This window comes from Chamaea fasciata, unplaced genomic scaffold (assembly GCF_029207755.1).
Source record: "Chamaea fasciata isolate MVZ Bird 193981 ecotype frontalis unplaced genomic scaffold, bChaFas1.0.hap1 SCAF_9, whole genome shotgun sequence".
NCBI lineage: Eukaryota > Metazoa > Chordata > Aves > Passeriformes > Sylviidae > Chamaea > Chamaea fasciata.
In genome coordinates this window covers 16,593,410-16,612,649 of record NW_027094094.1, presented here as the reverse complement: position 1 = coordinate 16,612,649, position 19,240 = coordinate 16,593,410, and the positions used below count along the sequence as shown (strand labels likewise).

At 40.6% G+C, this 19,240-nt stretch overlaps 1 protein-coding gene across 2 annotated transcripts in view; it reads left to right on the top strand.

Moving 5' to 3' along the window:
* The first annotated feature begins 4,822 nt into the window (after window positions 1-4,822).
* Window positions 4,823-19,240, top strand: part of PCGF5 (polycomb group ring finger 5) — a 67,042-nt gene continuing 52,624 nt past the window's right edge. For both annotated transcript variants that reach the window (XM_066191221.1, XM_066191220.1), the window contains exons 1-2: window positions 4,823-4,912; window positions 14,771-14,881. The gene's annotated coding sequence lies outside the window, so the exon portion shown is untranslated. The remainder of the gene's footprint in view (window positions 4,913-14,770; window positions 14,882-19,240) is intronic.

Sequence of the window (19,240 nt, the reverse complement as noted above, 5' to 3'; positions counted from 1 at the left end):
GAACTACTGCAGGTATGTTAGTTGAAACACTAGAAAATTGTAAAAAGACTGATTTTTAAGGATCTTAAAGTAGTGCCATCCTACTTTATTTCACTTCAACAGTGGCTCAAATCAACATAAGCAAATGGAAATAGATTCAATTCAGGAAATATTTTTCTTTAGGATGATCTAAAAATGCTTACATGGTAGGGTATACATGGGATCTAAATTTAGATATCTAGGTTCACCTCCTCCTCATGAGCAGCTACTTCTCTCAATTGCCTCGTGAGCTGTTTAGTACACCGCAGGCTACAAAAGGGTAGTGCAGAAGACTAGTCATGTCCTCATCTGTAAAGAAAGAGGAAAAGTGTCCCTGGAGACTTTGCTATTCCATCCTGCTTTCCTGCATTCATTCCATTTGGCAGTGTAAAAGTGATTGTCTGGTGTGCTCTCTGGGCTGTGAAATGACACCATTCAATAATTATGCTCTGAACTCCTTGGTAAGGGATTGTTTCCTCACTGGCAGGAGGGAAACTTTCTCAGAAACAGCTGCTGTCATTACTGAACACAGGTATCAGTCTTGTCCTGTCACCCCACCCAAATAAAGTGTTACTCTGTTAAAATCTACTCTCGTAATTCTCTATGAGCAGAATTCCCCAATGTGAAATAGAACTCATTACTATGAGACCACCTCTTTGTGCCCTTCTCCATTTTGGAGGAAGATTGCCCATAGACATTGACAGGTATTTTATCCTGCCTGTGAAATGACATCTTGTAATAGTCTCTAATATAGTGTAATTATACTTTAGTTCATATTCCATAAAATGATGGAAATCAAACTGGGCAACACCTTTCTCTGATATTATAACCAAAATGCTTCATAATAATACTATGATATTGAGCATGGTTGAGTTCAAAAGTAGTGAAATGGAAGGAAGTAGAGAGTTTCTGGAATAGTGCAACTGGATATGAGATATGACTTGCCTTAAAGCACAGGAGCAGGTCTGTGGAGATTCCTGATGCCTTTGCAGGAGTGCAGAACTCACTTCCGAGGGTCTAACCCTGACTTTGCTGTAGCTGTGCTCTAACACAGAAGATATGTCTTTTACGTACATATTTATAATGCACCAATAAATGACTAAATGTGCTGTTTACCCAAGGATCTCAACAGCTTCTGTCATGAGGACAAAGTAAACTCTCAGATTTTCTTGTGGTAGGCTCTACACCAAGTTTGTAAATAGGCAGCTATTCCAGCTGACAGAAGATAGATACCTGGCAATTCTTACTCCTGCTGGAGCTGAAGCCAGGCTGAGCAGGTGTTTTACAGCTCTTCCCCTCTGCAACTGAAAGAAAACCCCCAACCTAACCCAAAGGCAAGAGAGCACCTCTTTTCTGCTGTGCAATTCATGCGTCAGGGTGTTTCAGTATTTACAGAATAGAAATAAAACAATGCTCAAGTTGAAAATATCCACCAAAAAGCAGAATTCACAGTTTTGTCTCACTGTTGATGAGATACTCTGTAATTATGGCAACATTAAGCTGTGCTCAGTAAAACCCAAGGGTGCCTTTTGCTGACCAGTAAACAATTGATAACCTTGCTTGGAGAGCAAGTTAATTAGAAACACAAATTAAATGAAATTAAAAATCATAGTGTAAAAGAGTATTTAAAATAGCATCATGGCTCTAAATAGGGAGTTAGGAGTGATGATCCCCTCTTTTCAAATGGAAGTAGAGTGCCCTAGTATTCTGCTAAAGTAGTCAAATTCTGGATGAAAGGGAAAGAGGGATTTATCACTCACTGGCAAGAAGTCATAAGAGAGCTGCATAATTAATGCTAGACATTTTAAAGCCATAATTTTCAATTTCTATGTAATCTTTTGGAAAAGGGAAAATGTACTTGGCAATATTTCTGAGGAGGTAGGGAGGGCACTCACTGAGACTTATGTATATTAGGTCAGAAATCAAGAGCCAGGGATCCCAAAGATCCCTGATATACAGTGGCTTGCCCTTCACTGGAAATTTTGTGAGCTTCTTCTACTAATGAAAATAATCTACTAATGAATTGAAAGTTAAGTCACAACTCTATATGTAGCAACTGCTGAAAACCAATTAAACAATTTAGTTTTGCTTATTTTTTATTTTTAGATAATATTTCTCAACCACATATTTTACACTTGAGTACAACTTTCATGCCATTCTCCAAAGATGCATTAGCAGGAGTTCCAGATGTGGCTGTTGCTCTAATCACAATTAATTGACAGCTTATAAAACTCATCATCCTAAGGAAATACCTACATTTTACAAAGCTTGGGATCAAGGAGAAAGCCCTAGGGATTAGGTTAAGGCTTCTCACTCTACTAGAAATAAAATCAGCAGAGGAAGTGAAAGAAAGATAATTAGAGAACTGAGTCTTGAACCAGGCAAACCATTTTCTCCTGTATGCAAAATCTACCATGAAACTGCAAAAACTGTGTACACTAAAACTTTGGTATCATGTAAGATGTAAAATTAAAACAGAATCTATAGTCCAGGTTTTTACAGCCACTTAATGGATTTAGATCTTTAGACCTTTACATTGCTACACACAAAACAAGCGGTGCCAACTCTTGTGCTTTGATTATTTGTCTCTCTCTATTTGGTGTCTCCTAGGAGCCAAGAAAACATGTGAGAAGATACCTGTAAGTTTAGATGAAAGTTTATATATGTATGTACTTATATTTAAATATATGGCTCTCTTGGCTGTGAAGAATCTCTTAAAAAGGGAAGTCTGTATACAACATTTAGTTGACTCAGAACATTTGGTGAGAGAACTGTCACTACTGAAGTATGTTTCGCATTGGGTGCTTTATGTGCCTTCCTTGCTCTCTTAGTAAAGAAAGCTAATCTGCTCTGAGCTCTGTCCTGCCAAGTCTAGGCAACCACTGGTAGCTACTTTTCCACCTTGTAGCCATACCTTGAATAATTTTATCTTCTGTTATGCTTTTTTTCTGTGAGTTCAGTGTCGGCATCAGTTCTTCCAGTAAATTCAATGAGTGCACAAGTACTTTTTACTGACAGGGTTCACTGCTGTCTAAATAAATGTGGTACATGTGGTACTGGGACGTGATTCAGATGATGTTAAAGCATCTTTAATTCAGATATCCCAGTAATTCGTCCAAAGAAGTGACTGAAAGGGAAAAGTTCTAAGTAAGCAGGCACAAGAGAACTCTTCTCTAGATTTTTTTTTTTAATGCAATGCTACTTGGAAAACATCTTGGATATATTAAAATTAATCTTTCAAAACTACACTCCTACTTTCCATCTAAGAATGAAAGTTGAACTCAGGAAAGCTGCTAACTTGCAGGGGAATGCTCAGCTGTAAGTTGGTACCAGCAGTCCTGACTACTGGCCAACCACTCAACTGGTGTGCAAGGAAATGGTTCTAGCCAGGGCCCTTATCCCAAACTTTGTGCAAGAGGCAACATGGAACATGTTATAAGGACTAGTGATTCTGTTATCAGTATGAGGAAGTTGAGTGCTTTACCATCAAATGCCAGGAGAACTTGATTAAGAAGCTTACTCATCTGAAAATGAGTCAGGGAAGTTCCTGTGGCGTGTACTGCGAGTGCATAGCGGGGATCCCTATTGCAAAGAGGTCTCATGGCTTCTATTTCGATATTACATTTACTGTCATTGCTGACTGTGGGATGGGAGTAAAAGGAACATTAAGGAGCTGCTTAATGAGAATTAATGGGTACATGAGTTATGTAATACAATTGTGTTACGTTCTGATCATTTCCTCGGTTAAAACTGTTTATTTCAATGGAAATTACCAAGGGTAAGGGATGAGTCACACCCACCCCAGCAGAAACAAACTAAGGAGAAAATACCCGTTGCTGGGATGGCCTTCATGCCTACACGGAGGGAGCAGCGCGGTGTTTCTGTGCAGCGGCTGCTCCACACAGCAGCCCCCTCTGCCTGGGGCTGCTCGCCCGCACCGGCGCGCGGTGACCGCATACTGCCCCAGCTCTGAAGTTTTCGGGATGCGATGCGCTAAGAGCGGGTGAAGGAGAACGGTCTGACTGGCGATAAGCTCTTGCCCGGCCCCGAGAGGGGGCCGCACCTGTCCGGGGAAGGGACGGAAATCGGCAGCGGCCGCAGCCGCTACCCGGCGGGGCCCGTCCCTGGGGCGGAGAGAGCACATCCAACTCCCCGATCGGGAAACGCAGCCACTGGAGCCCCTCCCCCCGGGCGCTACCGCTGACAGGGCGGTGGCGCGGGGCCGCCAGAGACAGCCCCCCCGGTTACATAACCAGCGCCTGCGAGGGCGGCTCCACCGGTCCCGGTCGCGGTCCCGCCCCGCTGGAGGCCGGCGGACAACGCGGAGCGCCCCGGCCCCGCTGGCACCGACCGGGCAGGCTCTGCGCCGGCCCCGCCGCCTCAGCGGCCACGCGCTGGGCGCATGCGCGCCCCGGGCCCGCCGGCGCGCCGGGCATGCGCGGGGGCGGCGGCCGGCCAGCGTCTCAGGGCGGGCGGGCGAGCGGCGTGTGCCGGCGGAGCCCGCGGGGCACCAGCGGCCCCGAGCCCCGCAGCCCGGCGGGGGCACCACCGGCGGCCGAGCGGCGCCGGGGGCCCCCGGGGCGGCGGCGCCCGAGCCGGGCTGTGCCCCAGTTTGTGTCCAATCAGAGAGTGCAGCGCCTGCACCGGGCGGGCGGCAATGCGTAAACAAGCCCCGGGAACTCCTCCGCCCCCCGCGCTCCCCTCCGCGCCGCTCCCCGCGCCGCCCCGCAGCCGCCCCCGCCCGCCGCCAAGTCCGGCGAGGCGCGTTCCCGCCGCTCCGCCGCCCTCCCCTCCCCCGCCCGCCCGCCCGCCCGCCCAGCCGGCGCCGCCCGCGCTGCCACACGCACCCACTCCCGCACACGCCCGCGGGTGCCCGTGGCCTCTGCAGGGGAAGGTAAGGGGCCCGCCGGGGGCCGCCGGGCAGGCGGCGGCGAGGTGCGGATGCGTGCGGGGGGGATCATGTGTCATAACAAGTTGTTGAACGTGACATTGCTCTTGAACTGCGGCGGCGGCGGACGCCGGGCCGCCGCCGAGTAACTTTCTCCTCCTATTCGGCACTGAGGAGGCAGCCGGCGGCGGCCGGGCAGGGCGGCGGGGCTGGAGCCCGCGGGGCTGGGAGCGCGGAACGCGCCCGGGAGAGGCTGATGCCGTCCGCGATGCTTGCGGCTTCCTGGGGAGACGGCGCGCAGCGCGGCGGGGGACGAGCGAGGGCTCCGCGTCTGGCGGCTGCTGCGGGAGCCGCTGCCGCCCCGGCGAGGATTTTTCTAGCAAGGCGCCAGGGCGGGCAGAGAGCGAGGAAGCGGGTGCCGGTCCCAGCATCTCCTCCCGCGGGTAGTGATCCCCGCTGATGCTCCGTGGCGGTTTGGCTCGCTTCCGGCGTGATTAGCTCGGCTTATTATGTAAGATGTCACCGGAGGAGGAGAGGCACAAGCCGTCGGTGTGGCGGAGGGGGAAGCGCACCGGGCTGCCGCGCCTTGCCCGCTCCAGGTACCGGAGCAGAGGGAGCAGCCCCGGCCCGGAGGGGACGGAGCTCCCCTCCCTTCGCCGTCCGCCGCTGGAATACGGCTGCTCGTTTTACACGTGGGTTGGGTGTGTTCCCCAAACCTTGCCTTTGAGCAGAATCGTAACCTGTCCTGGTTCGTCTCCCATGTTTGATTGCTTCTATTCTCTCTCAGAGAAAAAAAAAATAAACATTTGAGCATAAAAAAGTTTAAGAACTTGATTTTTTGCTTCCTTTATGTGCATATTTAGTACGTTAATATGATCTGGAGACGATTGAATGAATCATCAGTTCCCTGAAATAAAAGCAAGTGAATCATCTCGCATACACACGCACACAACTGTGAGGGAGCATAGTTGGTACCGTAGATAGTGAAAGGTTGGTGTCAGTTTCTGACACGCAGTGGGATGTCAGAAGTATAGACAATGCTCCGAAACCTAGCAGGTTTCCTGCGGCTGGTTTGTGAACTGTGAAAGTTTTGCACCATTCAATTGCAGTTTTTCTGGCTCAGTGGTTAAATGGTAACCTCTTTCAGTTAGCAGCTTGTTACCCATTATTTTAGCCAGATAGTCAGAAGGGGGTTGTAAAAGGTGAGAATTAAGTAACTGTGTTGTTCGTGGTGTATTAATTTAAAATAAAATTTAAACAATAATACCTAAAAAGTGGCATCACACTATGTCCGTACCCTGAAGCCAGAGACAGATCCCAGATGCTTTCAATCTGGGTTTTGTTTTGCTTAGTTTTGTTAAGCAAAAATAGTCTCTGTTGAAGTAAAAATACATAAATGTGTATTTTTAAAATCTAAGCCAGTTGATTTAAACGTTAGAGTTGCACCTCCATAGATTTCTGTTCATGGTCCTCTTGCCTATTGGTGTTTTAAATGGGATAGAGTCTGGATCCTATATATAGTTGTCCTTTCAACTCCAACTTGCTTCCAAAGTGGATTTTTAACCCTCCATGGTTTTGGGACACATTCTTCTCTTCCTGTACAGAGGCAGAATTATGAATTTTACAAGATTTTTTTTTTCTTTTTTTTTTCTCAGCATACCTGCCACCGTGAAGAAACAAAGTTGCTGTTTCTAGCAGGGAGGTAGTGCTTCACACATACAACCACCTGGTTTTACAGTATAATGTGAAGGTCTTTGTATGTCTTGCTAGTAAACTACTTTGTTTCCTGTGGCATCAGGTATCCCTTATTGCTCTGCCTGTGTTTTGTACTTCTTGTCATTCTCCACATGGGAAAGGATTGCTTTGGATGTTTGTCACTGTTGGGGCAAAAGGACATGTTATCATTTTTGTTTGTCTAGAACTGTGCACTAGCACCTCATAGTATTAATTTGAGAATTAGAGCAGCTAAATGTGGGAAAATTGTATTACTTCAGGGTTCATTGCGTGGCTTTTAACATCCCCGTATCAGAAATTCTTAACCAAGTTAAGTCTGCACTTGACAGTGGAAGCACTGTGATAAAGAATCTCTTAGGTATGCTGGATGGTCAAGTTAACAAACAGGAAAATACTGTTTTATTTGTGCATTTCGTTCAACAATCAAATAGCATTCATCATTACTTATTGAATTTCCTTAAAAAGCAGATTAAAATATACAGTGTGGGTGGGTGGTGTAATGTACCCAGACTTCAACTGAAAGCAGTAAAAGAAATAATACTGCAAGTGGACTTACCACTCTGCTCCAGCTGGTTTTCCCTGCTCTGTGAACACTCTGGGATTTAAAGTGGAAGTGAAAATTCCAGGTTTCGCTTCTAAGCCTGCAGAATATGCAAAATAAAGTGAGATAAAATGTATTGGTTTAAAGTTGCTCCTGTGCAGCTCCATTTTTAGGTTTGATAAGCAAATTACTGTGGGATGCACAGAAGAACTTAGAGAAGAGTGGAGGGCAATGCAGATAAAAGTGAAGTGTCTGAACTTTTTAGCATGATTTTTTGATTTTTGCTATGTTGGAGAAATATCAGAATTGTTCTTAGCATGGCCTGTTGACCTATATCTATATCAAAATTTACATTGCCTTTTATTAAATAAAAAACATATTAAGTTATAATCTTTCTGTGCTTTGAAAGACTGATGCCAACAGCATCTTCATATATTCTTTGAGCTATCTCAATTGGAACATCCCAGTGAGAAAGAAAAAAAACAAACCAAAAGATTAGTTCATTTTTGCAGTTTTGGCTTTTAGACAAGTGCAATAGTCCCAGGCAAAGTTCTGATCTTTTCCTGTGAAAGACATACTGCTGGTGTTGAAAAGGGGAATCCTTTCTTCAACTATTGAAAACTTTGCACCAAATACACCTTAGCTTGGGGTTGTTTGTTGCCCAAATCCTCAGTTAAAAAACTTTTGTTGCAGTTGTCTGGGAAAAAGTTTTATTTCTATCATTAGACTCAATATTTGAAATATTAAGAAACAAAGTTGATTCTATATCAGTGTTTTAGCTATCTGTTTTGAGTGATGGTGGGTAGTGCCTTAGACATTTTTTACAATGAAGCTTACTCTCCTGATTATTGTGTTTTTATCTTTAAATGTTTCCAGTAGATGTAGTGCCATGAAAAGTACCAGCTTGACAGGCTTTGCGACTGAAGCCTGTAATGAGCAGAGCAGGTGTAGCACTGGCAGCCAGTTCCGTTGGGCTGTGACAAGACAGTATTTGTCTCAATGTGTGTCTGTTTCCATGGGAAATAGAAGTGTTGGTGTCCTTATCTTGATTATTGCTTATAAAACAAAAACTGTTCACTTTCAAGTGTGGGCCATTTCTGGAATGAAAGATGTGTAGTGTTACTTGAGCACTATGGTCTCAATAGCTGTCACTCTTAGTTCTTACATGTGAAAGAATTTTGACTGGTTACCTAAAGCTGAAACCATTTATTCAATTATTAATAGTGAAATTCATGCATATGTCAGCACCTTTCCTAACAGCTGACCAAACTGTTCATTTACTAACTACTGTGCATTGGTCATTTCTTTCCTGTAGTGGAATAATTTTGTTTGCTACTGATTTATGTATGTTTGGAGATTCTAAAGGAATTAAGAAAGTAGCCTGCTAATTTGCTATAATACTCCTGTTTTCATAAAAGATCTGACCAGGAAATGACAAGAAAACTTACTTTCTCAGAAGAGGTTAAAGATGACAATAACAGTTATTGGGAGGCTCTTCACTTCCTTGAGATACTGTCATGTCACTGACTGATGCATCACAGAGAGCTTCAAGTTGCTGTGGTCTGTAGTGGCTCAAGAACTGCCTTCCCACACTGAGAATTCCCTGGCAGTTGAGTTGATGCTCAAAGAGGGCACACATGGAGATGGAGCAGTCAGCGCTGAAGAACAGGTATCCACACTGCAACCAGGGGATGCCTTTGGTGGCCCCTTTGCTCAGCTTCCGTGTAGGTTCTTCCACAAGGAGGAAAACCACTTTGTGTTCCAGGTAATTCTTACCATAAAGAGCCATTCCCACGCACAACATGCCAGTGGAGATGGAGCGAGGAATAGCAGTGAGACCTAAATGGTGAACAGTGATATTCTCCTGATTCATGGCTATGATTCTCATTACATGCATGATATCGATGGCAGTGTTACAGAATTATTTTCTGTCAGCTGAATCTGTAAATACAATCTGATACCAGAAGGGAGAGTCCTAGTTCATAATTGCTGTAAAATTGCTCACATCCAGTTTGTTATTCCCATCTTTCAAACTCCACCTACAGGCTTGTTTTGCTCACCTGTTGTTGTAGCTTAGTTTTTGAAATACAAGCTCTTGGGAACCCCTTGTAATTCAGTCTGACTTTTTGCATTGTGTTACATCTATTAAACATCTAAAAATTAAAATCTTTGTTTATAAGCAAAGCACCTTACAGTAAGGGAATCCAAAATTTAAATACTCTGGAGATTGATTTCAGTGCTGGTTACTACTAATCAATCAGACAGAGAGAGAAATTCTTTCTGCCACAAAAAAAGTAGTTGATCAAGATAAAAGTCTCGAGTGATTCTTAGAGTAGTGTCAGTATTGATTAAAGCAAGTGTAATTATATTTATTTCCTTCCTTAAGAAGAATGGAATATGTAAGAAACGAGACTCTTGATTAATTTCATAATGAAAACATAGTTCTTCTTTCAGATGAAAGATCATCTCTTAAATAGCCAATATGTGTATTGAATGAAGTTAAAGATGTTTCTTTCTTTCATGGTTTTATAAAATTGTTGTTTACTTTTTTGAAGAATCATCAGTACTAGCTGCAGAGACAAAAGATCCTTTATATGATATAAATGATATTTTGAGTAAGTATTCTTAGTTGATTCTGGCTGTAGAATTTCTCTGCTTACAAAGTGATTTTGAAGAGCTGCTTAATCAAACCAATATTTTTCAGCTTTCCATCTTAACTCTTTTGATATATCATAGATAAAGTAAATTTTTATGCTTTCATCCCAAACACATATTTACGAAAAGTACAAGAAGGGGGCTTTTTGTGTGGATAGTGATCAGAGAATGCAAATAGATTTACTTGAAATAATGTACTCAGTGACAGTTGGTGCCTCACACAGGCTAGCGTTTAAAATCTACTATTGATGTGTAACTCTTGTGTATTCATTGCTGAGAATTTAAAATGTAAATTTACATGGGATTAGCCTCCGATTCAAAATTACCATTAATTGCAGAGAAGCTCTTTCAGTTTATGTATTGTGAAGCTGGGTGAAACCAGTGAGACTTGTAACAGAGGAGCTTTACTTTATCGTCTGGCTTCTCAAGGCGTAATAGCTCTTGGTACATCCACTAGTACAATAGGGAAAACCACATAAACTATTGGGCATACAACCCCTTCTTCAGGTTTTGAACAGTAGCAGCAAAAAATGAACTAGGGCTGCAGTTCCAGAAGACATCCACAACCCCTGCTTAGAACAAAGGAAGTGCTGCTGCTGTGGCTTATAATCTCTGAGGCCTGGCAGTCATTAAACCCCTAAATAAATTAGGTTTGACTAAACCACCAAGAAACTAGGAAAAAGTTTTCTGCTGCTCTAGAGTATTAAATGGACTTAGAGATAGATTGACAAGCTCCAGAGTGGTGCTTCCCTTCTTTTTGGTACAACTGGCCCATTAGATCAGCTCTGCTGTTCACCTACCATCGGTTTAGGCCAAATTAGAAAGAATTGCTGTAAGTTTATTTTAGTTATGGCAATTAAATAGCTAATTTGATGAAAAGTGTGGTTATCACCTATAAAACAAAGGGGTTATTAGTATGGGTAAAAATTCTGAGGTACTGCTCTGTCCTGGGCAGAAGGAAAACAGATCATTCCCACCAGAAGAGTGAAGGCTTTAGCTGGAGTGTCACCACACACTGGAGACAGTATCTCCAGTTGAATCTATTATTTTTGATATCCAGAAGATCTGTGAACCCTCATTTCCACATTTGACTTGGTGATCAGGGCTAAGAAGTGGGGGATTAATTCTGGCACTGGAAGTCTTGCTAATATGTATGTAACATTGGTGGAATAGCATAAATAGAACAGCATACATGGAGAAAACAGTTCTCTAATATTTACTGAAGATATTCTCTTGTCTTCCTTTCTTGGGTGCTTGCTAGGCCACTGCACTAGCAGTGTCTTTGGGTCACATGGACAAGGGTTGCTGGAGCAAGTTTGGTGTTCTGTGGTTCTGGGCTATGAGGTACAAACTCTGCACCTGAATTCTTTCTTGGCAGAAGAGAACCCTCCCCACTCCTCCCATCTTGCTGTCTTATACATAGATTTCTTAAGCATATCTGATATATAAAGAACATTTGCAAGCATCTCCCAAACATTGGACTGTTGGATTTACAGTTTCCATCTTTTGGAGTGGGTGGGTAATACGAGATAACGCTGACAGGTAATATGCTGACTGAAATTTCTTACAAGGGATGGTAGCTACTTACCACATAATTTTTACTGTATGTTTTCAAAGGAAGTGTCTTTACTCTCATTAATCAAAGGAGGAATCCATAAAAATACAGATAGTTTCATCAGCTTTAGCTGATGAAAACTGCTGTAACTTAAGCTTCAGTTTATCCACTTGACTTTATGCCAGTATTGAACATGCCTGTAGACAGAGTAACCACAAGTACTCCTTGTACTTACTTAAGTTACCGTAGACCTTGCCTTGAATTGCTTATAAAATTGTCAGTTAATAAATAATTCCAAGAACAAGATTAGGAAGAAGTTGTCACTTTGCCCAGTGTATAAAAATGGTTTTGGTAACACTTTCATTAAGCCAGGACCTCAAATTTGATTTAATTATTGCCCTTGTATCATAAATGTATTTTTCCTGTTCTTGTGAAAATAGAAGTGTTTTATCTAAGTATAAGACTTTGAAAAAAATAATATAAGTTTATATATGTTCTTAGGTGAGGTTGGTGAGAGTTTGCCTGTGACATTTTCCAAAGACAATATCTGCAGCCAAGTCTTTGAGTAGAACTTTCCTTTTCTTTGTTCCTCCTTGAACAGCAGAGAGAACAAGCAAAGAACCTCTCTCCACTTCAGTGCTTTCTGGCTTGGTATTGATTCTGTTCATTCACAAAGGTGAAGTCTTTGACAGGTGCAGAAGTCAAAGTGCTGACAGCTTAGACTGCATGGAGCCATAGTAACTCAGCAGTAGAATTCTTGTATTTTGGGAATGGTTAAGTATAAAAATTAAACTGTTCTAATATAGCTGAAGGGCCAAAATGTTAGGACATTTCTTATTTTAGGTTGTTGGTGTGACCATAATTTATCCATTGTAGTGCTCCTCACTTCTGTTCTTAAAAGGTTTTCTCCCCAGCACCCCCTTATCACCTGCAGGCAAGTGTAGAATGGGCACAGAGGAATCCTGCAGGAAGACAAAGGAATAGTCAACGCAGGGAAGTTGAATATTGGCTTGGAGGACTAGTATCTGCCTGTGTTGGATACTAAATTACTATTTTTTCTGGGTTGGTAATATAGGTCAGGGGTTCACAGATGGTCTTTCATTTTTACCAGTTATGAGACACATGTAGCCAAAGCTGTTTTCTGAGTCCTGAGTGTCCTGAAAAGTTGAACCTTTGAACATCAGGTGTTTGGAAATAAAGAGTACTTGAAACAGTTTTGACCTAGACTTCTGTGTCTCCCTTTTCTGTATCTGTAAATTATGGCTTACTGTGTTGTCTTCTTGGATAGGCTGTGGAGAAGATTCTTTTGTTTCTATATGGGGAGAAATTAGTGGGTGTAACTGTGTGATAATCCAACACCTGGGAGTAAAATACAAAAAAAACCCCATAACTATCTTTTACACTAATTTGTTAATAGCAGTAAATATAATATTAAAACTAGTGCTGCCGTTCACATATGTGCGAAGACACAGATTTTTTTCTCTGCAATTCTTTTGTAGTCTGTAATTTTTACTGAAGTTACAATGATCTCAGCAGGTCCTGTTTAGGTATGGAATTCTGTTGAGTTTGGTTTCATGAAGATTTATAGGAGATTGGTTTTGTCTAAAGGTTGAGTATTTAAACAAAGGAATATAATGGACAAATGAGGTTCAGAGAGAGACATTAAGTCATACAGGTATATTTTTTCCATAATGTGCTTGGGTGTGCTGCTTGGAAGTACAAAGTGCTATTTTATTTCTTAAAGGAATTATGCGTTGAGGTGCATCTGTGTAATTTTTAAGCAGAAGTAAGCTCCTGCTGCCTGAGCTTGAAGAAACTAAGAAGATACCTGCTAATGTTGAGTGTAATATAACGACAGAGTATATTAGCTGTGGCTCAGTGCCATGGTAACACCATTAGGTGTTACCCTGAACAGAACCCTGACTAGAGTATGGTTTCTAGTCAGCTTCCAACACAGACACATCTTGCTGCTAGTAGAACCATCTTGCAACTTTTCTTGTCATTAAACCAAACAAGATTAATTAAAAATACTTTATTAAAACAAACAAAGTGTTCTTTGGGAAGCTGTGATAGTGATCCTGTGGATGAGTTCTGAATATGGAATTTGCATAGGGAAAGGCAGAGTTTAGGGGAAAACTAATGAAAGTTTAAGACAATAGAAAGAAGACCACAATAAGAAGAAATAGAAAGAAGCCCCATGAACCTGGACAATGCAGAGCCTTCTCTTATGCATCAGTGAGTGGGATGTTATTGATCATGCTTATTGGAATAGGTGGAATTTATATTGTTCACAGCAATAAACTCTCACATTCCTTGAAAGTGGCAGTTGACAGTTAAATGTTGATTCCTGTACTTTCCCACCAGTAAGAAAAGCATAAACATTGCTGAGCATCCTGTATTGAGTAAAGCCTCAGACGTTTGTTTTGCAGGAGCTCTTTGTAGGTTAGATCAGATCAGTGTGGTGTTGCTGTAAGAGTGGTAGAACTTTGGCATTAATGATTATGACCATTCGTTCAGATACTGGACAGTGGTGTTACATGTAGTGTTGCATCTCACAGGCTAATTGAACTGCTGAACTGTAGTCACTTCTTTCTGACCACTTTTTTTTTTTTCTAATATTTTGTGAGCTGCAGAGGTTTTAAATAGTGACTAAAAAACCTGATGCTCCATTATTGCTCATTTCATCATGTTACTATGAGCATCGTTCCCTTGGAAGTCACCAGCTCTATAGGCCTCAGTCTCTGGACCTATACCAAATACAAGGAAAGCAGTGATTCCATTTAAGTTAAACAGGGCATGGAAATCCAACTGCTGACTGTGCAGTTGCTGCTCATCTCACTATGTACCAAAATTAATCAGTGTAATATGACCAGGAACTCCAGAACTTTTCTGAGCGGTCCTAACATAGGAAAAAACCTTTGAAAAAAACTCTTTTACAAATGTGCTTGTATTTATTGTTCAGAACATGCACAAATGCAGGAGGAGATGTTTAGGCTGTGTTCTTTCTCTAGAGGAAAGGCAGTAGATCAGATCTTTGCAGGATATCAGTTTAACGTACCTTCATAGTTAGGATGTCCCTGCAGGAGTGAACTGCTTTGCAATTACCTGCACCAGACATTACTGAACTTAATGACTAAGAGTCTTCTTCAGAGTTGGATTCCTGTAAGCAAGTAGGTGCTAAATATTTTCATGGGGGGGTGGGGCTGGAGTTGCTGTCTATGTAAGCATATGCTTACAGTCATTTGGTTTTTTTAGGTCTCATGCTTGTGCTTTTCTCTGCAACACTTCTGAGTTAGCAAGGCTTCATATTCAGAGGTCTATTTCTTCATTGTCTCTTTTTCTTTTCTTCGCATGTTCCTTCTTATTTCACAAACACAAGGAACTGATTGAAATCCAAGTAGAAGATAAATTTTGGAATAAGAAGAAACCTGTGTATGCTGAAAAGAAATCACAGAAGGATTGTTGAGAAGAATCTAGAGTTCAAGTTCTGGTATGAAATTCTAAATATTTTCCTTGGAATTCAGGTCACTGTCTGCTCTGGAAGACAAACCTCACTTAGCATAGATTATAGCATGTAAAATAGTTCCACTGAGTCTGTGCAGGCCAGGCAAATGTTACTTTTTACTAGAAGAACTATGTTTAAATGGGTTCTGACTAGCAGAGTCCCTGCTCTGTTGTACATAGTACCCACTAAGATATGTTTCATCCTTTAACCAAATGAAGTGTCTTATATGTAAGAGAATTTTTTTTTAATATGGAAACTAGCCAAAAAGTCAGGTCAGCTTTCTAGTGCTTGATTTTTTTGTCACTGTTAAAAATGTTTTGAGTATGATTTTTTCCTTCCTTAAGATGTAGGAACAAAAACATTTGTAAATACTACTTGAGATGCATTCTTCAATCTCCATAATATAAAATCAAAAGACAATTCATTTTTTTTAATACTGAAGTGGTTGAAATATTGCACACATTTAAACAATGCTGTGTCATTATTTCCCTAGAAAATACCTTGGTCTATTTCTGACTATTTTCACTGAAGGTACTAGCAAGCATTCCTGCTAATTTAAGGGCCCACAATTTGAATCCTTTATACTTACTACAGAAGTTCTAAATTTAAAGCTGCGAATTTGCACAAAGCATGAAAAAGGGTCTTTCGTTTAAAATCAGATGGTTAAAACCCAATAAATTTTATTTAAATTTAAAAAACCTTAATTGCTCTTTTTTCCCTTCCATAGCACTAAAATTACTTTTTTTTTTTTTTTTTAACTCCAGGATTGTTCTATGTAAAGGCTTGTTAGGCCAGAAGTTTACTGACTGGAATCAGTCACCTCATCCTAGAGAAATGGCTTGATTATTTTTAATCTTATGTAGGTGAACTTTCTGGTGCAATTTCAAAACCTTTATCTTTGAAATAGCAAGTCAGAAGGCTGGAAGGTCTCTGTGTGTGTTTTCCAGGCCCATATCCTAGGTGCTCTTTCATAAAAGCACCTGTTCAGTATCCACTGCACTGCAGTTCAAGCCATGATCTCACTGTTTCTAAGTGTCAACTTCAGCAGTAAAGTGCTGCTACCAGAAGTTTGTTAGTTCTGTGTTCAGGGCAGCCAGAAGAAAGAACAGGGAGCAGGGAGAAGAGAAACTCATGAAAATATTAGTTTAACAAGATGACACAAACCCTTGAATGCTTTGGTAAAAATGAAATGGAGACATATTCCGGTACTTTTCTTACAGTAATATAATCATGATTTGTCTACAATACACATTTGATTCCAGTGTTAGAGTGTGCTTAATTGTGAATCAAAAAAGCATCATAAAGGAGGTGGAAAGAGAACAAATGTAAATGGGAAAGGCTAAGCATTCATGTCCTACCAACTCCTTCCACACTTAAAATTGCAGAAATAAGTCTGCAGTGTTCAGTTATTCATGAGGGAAACAGCAGAAAATATCACATGGGAGTATTTCTAAAATTGATATATTCCATATAAATGTAATTAAACTCCCTGACATTAGATGAGTTCAAATAGAAGCCTTATACACTTCCCTGTGCATATTCCAGAGCTAAGATCTAAGATAATAACATAGAAGAATAGGATAGATAGCAAAAGAGAAATCACTCTGTAGAAAGTATTTGTAGGTTCTATTTACAGAGTGCCTCATTCTTCCCTTTACAAAGCGCAGACTTCTAAAGGAGTTTTGAAGGGTCATGGTATAATCAGCTGCCAGTGTCAAGGGGAGACAAAAGAATGAAGGTAGACTTAGATGAATGGGCAAGGGGAATATCAAGCAGTTGTTGAATTACATTGGTTCAGTGGTTGTTAATGATGTGATCACCACTCATTCTGAACTTGATTCTGGCAATTGCATGCCAAGAAGGATGCAGAAAACTTGAAAGTTGTATAGAGAAAACCTAAAAGAACGATGGAGTTCTTGGCACACATGTGTTATCATGAATGGCTAGGGGCACAGCTTAGTAAAAGTAAAGCTAAGGTGGCACTTCCAGATTGTAATCAAGCCATCTCTTAATATTATCTTTCATGAACTAAATGGAAATATTTGAGATAAAGTAAGTCTTATTCAAAACCAGATTATTCAGTCTAGCTGATTAACAGAAAATCAAACTACTGTATCTTAGGAAATGAGGTAATAAAAAACAGACTAATTCAGACTACTATTAAGTATTTTTGATTTTTTTTTAACATTTGAAACTAGTAATGACTTTTGTAGATCACTCTTTACAACAGAAAATTAAGAAGGCTATTTTAGTCAAAATAATCTGTTGTACTTCAGGAGAAAATTAATATTTTTAGTGCAACTCAGATTAGATGATTGCTTTTTTTTACTTGATATGTATCACAGTAAAGGTTCTGCAGTCAATCTTGGCTGTAACTTTTAGAAGTTTAATTGCACACAGTCCTGGAAGAGAGTTCTTTGTGCAATTACCTGAAATTCTCCAGAATTCAGATTGTTAATTCAGAAAAAGTAGAACAGAGGGACATCTATGACAAAAAGACAGCAGGATGGCATTAATCAGGTGAGACATTTTCAAGTACCGCAGATCTAGTGTGGTTTGTCAGCACTTTATAAAGGCATGATAGGGTCCCTTGTAAAATAGATGACTATTTAAACTTAAAATGCTCTTTTATCTTTTTTTTCGATGAGTAGTATTCAAAAAGTATGTGGAAAGTAAAGCAACAGCTAGTCCTGCAAAACATAGCCCTGGGATACAAGGGGGAGCTGTGTACTGTATTTGCATAACATGTTGGTCTCAAAGTAGGTTAGACATCTGCTTAGCCATTAAGTTTTTTGTAAAAATACTGTTCCCTGTTTGTTCTGTATTAAACCCTTCTCCATTTATATTTTTATGTTCTTTAAAAATAAACCTAGAAAAGATGTGTTGTTTTAACCATTAATAAAAACAAACTAGCTAAGGTGCAGAATGGTCCAAGATCAGCGTTCCAGAATTCTTTCAGAAAGAAGAAAGTCAGACTCGATTGAGTGGCTCATATTTATTTTTAAAATAAGGTTAGAGAAAATAAATATTGTGTGGAATTGTATGCCCAGCTTCCCTAAAGTAACACAGGGGTGTATGTTGTGTAAATAAAACTAACGTATGCTTAGGAGCCATAAGAAATCAGGATTCCCATCTTTAAGGCTCCTTCTCTTCATTGTGGCAATTTTTTTCATACCACTGACAGAAAATAAATATTTTGTTATGATCAATCAATATCTCTGTTAATAACCACATTCTTTAAGCCATCTTTGTACAATATTTCAGTGGTATGCCAGATAGAGCTTTGCTTCAGAAGTGCGGTAATCTTTAAGCCCCTTTAGGAGATTCTCAGTTTTCTCTAAGAAGTAGATTAAACTAGTTCTTCACTATTTATAATATTTTTCATATGTGACAGTGATGCAGTGTTTATTTTAAGAGTCAAAAGGCACAGGTTCAAATCCCCTTAAAGTCAATAGGGAAAATTGCTTGCAATGACTTCTAACTTAGACTCTGTACGTTTGATTTCTATTTTAACCATAAAATTTATGTATGAAAATTTAATGCTAAGTGTTTTTATTTTTGATGCAATACAGCATTTTAGTGCTCAGTGGGAGGACAACAAGAATATTCAGTAATAGAAATGGTACCTTTCTATGAATGCAGTAAAAGCAACAAGTATTTAGTGGGATGACACCCGAAAATACTATCATTTGTATCTAGTACATTCCCAGTCTCAAAAATATTTAATGACTTGATATAAATGTCTGTCTGAGATTATGCCATAAATCTGTATGGCTTCTTATAATGTATTTATTATTATATAAATGAAATATCTTCCAGCAGCATAGTGAACAATGTCCCTAACATCTGTCACAATCTTTTCACACATTCTCTCCCCTGGGTGAGATGCATGTGCAGTACATGGCTATGTTTTGGTAGAACTTTTGTGTTTAGTTTGGGGTAATTGCATTGAAAGCATTTATGTTGACAACTCATAATCAATGTATAGTGTTACACAAAATTATTCTGATTATGCTAATTGAGCTACAGGCAAACTAGAAACTGAGCTGAGTGCTGCCTGGGTAAGTACTTCATCTGGCACCCAGTCCACTTCTGCATTCTTTCCATCCCTCGGAGATGTTGGTCATGTCATACCATGCACATCTGCATCTGGCCTTGGAGAAGTGGGACAGCCTATGTCTGCTTGTAACACAAATACAGGCTTAGTCACAAATGTGCATAAACCCCCAGTACTACTTATACGTCACCAGGCAGCACAACAGAAAGGTGGGAAATCGCTAATTTTGTTTATTAAGTTATTGTTGTGGGTTAAGCCTTGTGGGCAGCTAAGCACCACAAATTGCT